The sequence below is a fragment of the Schistocerca americana genome, chromosome 10 (assembly GCF_021461395.2).
Source record: "Schistocerca americana isolate TAMUIC-IGC-003095 chromosome 10, iqSchAmer2.1, whole genome shotgun sequence".
NCBI lineage: Eukaryota > Metazoa > Arthropoda > Insecta > Orthoptera > Acrididae > Schistocerca > Schistocerca americana.
Window position 1 is genome coordinate 129740764 of NC_060128.1, and position 5102 is coordinate 129745865.

Sequence of the window (5102 nt, forward strand, 5' to 3'; positions counted from 1 at the left end):
GTGAAAGTCAAATGTGAAATGCATGCTTGTGTGCTTCTTGCATTCCAAGGGAATTGTTTATGAAGAGTGGGTGCCTACTGGACAAACAGTTAACCAATATTACTACAAAGAAATTTTAGAAAGACTTCGTTAAAGAGTTGTTCTTGTCCGTGCCAGTATTGCTGACAGCTGGATTCTGCATCACGATAATGCGCCATCCCGTACTGTTCTTTCTGTACAGCAATTTTTAACCTCAGAACAAATTTCAGTACTACCACAGCCACCTTATTCACCAGATATCGCTCCGTGCCACCTTTTTCTATTTCCTAGAGTCAAAACGGCGGTCAAGGGACACCGTTTTCAAACAACACAAGATGTCCAAACAGCTGTCACGAGGGTCTTGGAGGATATTACAGAAGAAGAGTTCCACAAATGTTACTATCAATGGCAGAAGCGATGGAAAAAGTGTGTGCAATCAGAAGGGAACTACTTTGAAGGAGCCAACACTAAACTTGACTAAAACAGTAAGCAACATTTTTTTTTTCACATCAGTCTCATTACTTTATTGTCGCACCTCGTATATAGATAATTAGAAGGCTGGTCGCTTACTGCTACCAATCTACACGTTCTAGCCAGGGGCCCTATAGGATATGCGTTAGAATGAAATACATTGTTACATGGTATATGTTTTGAGAGTTTGGTTGTGTTTACAGCATTCGGTATTTTGCATTAGTATGTCTAACACTAGTATTTTATTTTTATGCCTTTTTACTTTTTTCACAGACGTTTAGGGACATGCTCTATTACTTTTACCTCGTTTCCAACACATCCTCCTATTGGTATCTACATATGCATCTACATACATACTCCACAAGCCACCGTACGGCGCGCGGCGGCGGGTAAGATGTACCTCTACTAGTCATTACCTTTCCTGTTCCACTCGCAGATAGAGCGAAGGGAAAACGACCGCCTATATGGCTCCGTATGAGCCCTAATTTGTCATATGTTATCGCCATGGTCCCTTCGTGAAATGTATGTCGGCCGCAGTAAGATCGTTCCACGCGCAGCTTCAAATACCGGTTCTCTAAACTCTCGCAGTAGTGTTCCTCGAAATGAACGATTTCTGCCCTCCAGGGATTCTCACACGAATTCCAGAAGCGTATCCGTAACACCTGCATGCTGATCGAACCTACCGCTAAGAAATCTGGCTGCTCGCCTCTGAATTGCTTCGATGTTTCTTTCAAACCAACCTGGTGCGGATCCCACACACTCGAGCAGTAGTGAAGAAAAGGTCGCACTAACGTCCTATGTGCGGTCTCCTTTGTAGGTGAACCACACTTTCCCAAGATACTCCCTATAAACCGAAGTAGACCATTCGCCTTCCGTGTCACAGTCCTCACATGCTCATCCCATTTCATATCGCTTCGCATCTTTACGCTCAGATAATTAAACGACGTGACTGTGTCAAGCAGGACATACTGAGCCCTGTGCGGCTCGCGTACATGCCGTTCACAGCTTTGCATCATGTAATAGCGATAGTGGCGTCTCGTTTTCTTAGTGTGTTCACTGGCACCACTACGTTTGCTCGCCATGTCTGTCCGTGCGTGGCAGCAGCAGCAGTGCTTATCGATAGCTCGTACTGTGGTGCCATCTTTGGAGCGGCCTCTAGTTTTTCCGGGTCGTCGTGTATCGAGCTGGGAGAGTTGGGACGGAGCAGCAGTGAGGTGCGGACAGCCAGCACTCACCCGACCGCTGGCGACACATATGCACTGTCCGACGAAACCATGTGGTCGCGAGAGTGCACGACCATCTACACCTACATCTACATTTATACTCCGCAAGCCACCCAACGGTGTGTGACGGAGGGCACTTTACGTGCCACTGTCATTACCTCCCTTTTCTGTTCCAGTCGCGTATGGTTCGCGGGAAGAACGACTGTCTGAAAGCCTCCGTGCGCGCTCGAATCTCTCTAATTTTACATTCGTGATCTCCTCTGGAGGTATAAGTAGGGGGAAGCAATATATTCGATACCTCATCCAGAAACGCACCCTCTCGAAACCTGGCGAGCAAGCTACACCGCGATGCAGAGCGCCTCTCCTGCAGAGTCTGCCACTTGAGTTTGCTAAACATCTCCGTAACGCTATCACGCTTACCAAATAACCGTGTGACGAAACGCGCCGCTCTTCCTTGGATCTTCTCTATCTCTTCCGTCAACCCGACGTGGTACGGATCCTAAACTGATGAGCAATACTCAAGTGTAGGTCGAACGAGTGTTTTGTAAGCCACTTCCTTTGTTGATGGACTACATTTTCTAAGGACTCTCCCAATGAATCTCAACCTGGTACCCGCCTTACCAACAATTTTATATGATCATTCCACTTCAAATCGTTCCGCACGCATACTCCCAGATATTTTACAGAAGTAACTGCTACCAGTGTTTGTCCCGCTATCATGTAATCATACAATAAAGGATCCTTCTTTCTATGTATTCGCAATACATTACATTTGTCTATGTTAAGGGTCAGTTGCCACTCCCTGCACCAAGTCATCCATGTGGAGGACCGGATTCAGCGAGTTTTGGTTGAACGGACCGTGGTATTCGAGTAGTACAACTTTCACCTATGTGTGTGTGTGTGTGTGTGTGTGTGTGTGTGTGTGTGTGTGTCCGCCCGTCGAAGTGACGTCATGGCAATAAGTTGTCAGTCTACGATTTATACTGGGATCCTTCCCGTGCCTGAGTGGGGACGACTGTTGGTTGGTCGTTCGGTCTGTCATCGCAGCGGACAGCGTACCTTTGGTCTTCCACCACTTCTGGCTTCTCTACTTTTATGCTGACTTACAATTCGTCTGTGTTGTTTCACAGTGATTGGTTTTAGTATTGTGGTGGTGGTGGTTAGTGTTTAACGTCCCTTCGACAACGAGGTCATTAGAGACGGAGCCAATCTCGGGTTAGGGAAGGATTGGGAAGGAAATCGGCCGTGCCCTTTCAAAGGAACCATCCCGGCATTTGCCTGAAACGGTTTAGGGAAATCACGGAAAACCTAAACAGGATGGCCGGAGACGGGATTGAACCGTCGTGCTCCCGAATGCGAGTCCAGTGTGCTAACCACTGCGCCACCTCGCTCGGTCTTTTAGCATTGTGAGCTGTTGGTAGAATTGTTTTCCCGGATCCGTGTGTATCTTGTGGTTTTGAATGAGCAGTTATTTTAATGCTGTCTGCGTTCTGGATTTGGAGTGAGAGTCGCGAAGGGACTTCATGTCGGTTGGGGGCGCAGCAGCGAACAGCTCCGTGCAGCGCGAGGGCCGCGCTGGCGGGCTGCCACTGCCGGACCGAGGAGGGGCAGCTGCGAGAGCGACGGCTTTGTTGCACACCGAACCCTGGACGTTTGAGTGCAAAGCAACCTCGAATACTCTGAGATCTCGCCTCTGCTCGGCAGGTTGTTGCTCCCAGGGCCGCTGAGCCTGGCGGCAGCGGGTGAAGTGTTTCGAGGCGGTGAAATATTGCAGCCGTCTTTCTCTGTTTGTTATTCGCCGTTGAATTTAGTATTATTCTTATTAGTGACCGAGCGAGGTGGCACAGTGGTTAGCACACTGGACTCGCATTCGGGAGGACGACGGTTCAATCCCGTCTCCGACCATCCTGATTTAGGTTTTTCGTGATTTCCCTAAATCGCTTCAGGCAAATGCCGGGATGGTTCCTTTGAAAGGGCACGGCCGATTTCCTTCCCCATCCTTCCCTCACCCGAGCTTGTGCTCCGTCCCTAATGACCTCGTTGCCGACGGGACGTTAAACACTAACCACCTCCTCCTCTCCTCCTCTTATTAGTGAAGTGCAACCAGCGGTATTTTCTGCCTTGTGGCTGCTAACGCCCCAGTTACCTGCCCTGGAGATCAGCGTACTTTTCCGGCAGTGTACCTTTCCTCGTTGTGTTGATGCTGTCCGACACGCCGTGTAGTTGGACAGCCTCTTGTATTGTACTGTGCATATTTCTTGTGAGGTCTATCTTGGTACCAGTGTTTCCTTCGACCATGGGTGTTCTCTGAAGGCGTAGTGCTTTCTGTCTCTTCGCCCTTCCCTGAAAATTTTCCGTCGTTGTACCGGTGATCCGACGTTAGGTGGATTGGTTAGTCGGTCGATCGGCGCTTAGGCTGCCCCTAGTTTCAGTTGCCAACCTGTTACGTGAGTACAACTCACTGTCTTTCCTTACCTTATGTTTGAGTTACCTTCCCAGGCCGACCATTGGAACAGTTGCTGAGAACCGCTTGTCCTGATTCCTTAGATCGTGATGTTTGTTTTAAGGATATTTGTAATTTTCTAATTGTTGTTGGTGTGGCCTTCAGCTGAGCAATAAGTTCACTTCTTTCCTGATAAAACCTTCAGCCGTGTTACAGTAAGTTTTTTTCAAGCAAACTTGTTTTAAAAGCAAGGTATGTATTTTAAAAGTGGTATTTGGAATTGTTCTTCTGACTTCTAATTCAGGCCTTCAGCAGTTTGTTGTTTGAGTTTATTGTTGGTGGCCTTCGGACCTAAAATTGTGGGATTTTTTTTTCTGTGATAAGGCCTTCAGCCGTCATACAGTCAGTTGTGTTTTTTAAGAGACTCTCTTAAAATTTTAATTTCTTTAAATAAAAATTATGTATTCATTGTGCAACCGAGAGTAACTGATGACGGCCCTATCCACAATCGTAACCTTATCCTGCCCCATCCTGAGAAACTAGCTCTCAACTACCAAAGCTATATCCGAAGATATGGGTTTGTTTTTCCTACTCATTCGCATTAACTTACAGTTTCCTACATTAAGAGCTAGCCGCCATTCAACACACCAACTAGAAATTTTGTTTAGGTCATCTTGCATGATACTACAGTCACTGACGTTCGACACGCTCCCCTACATCACAGCATCATCAGCGAACAACCACAGATTGCTGCCCACTCTGTCCGCCAGATCATCCTTGTGGCACGCCTGATGTTAGACCGGTATTACACTATCAAATTCCTTTGTCAAAGATTTGATCAAAGATGTGATCAAATATTCCGTCAAATATATTTGACAAAGATCTTTAACGTAGCGCTAGAAGGAGTATTACACTGTCATCATATTTTTCGTCAAAGTTCAAGATGG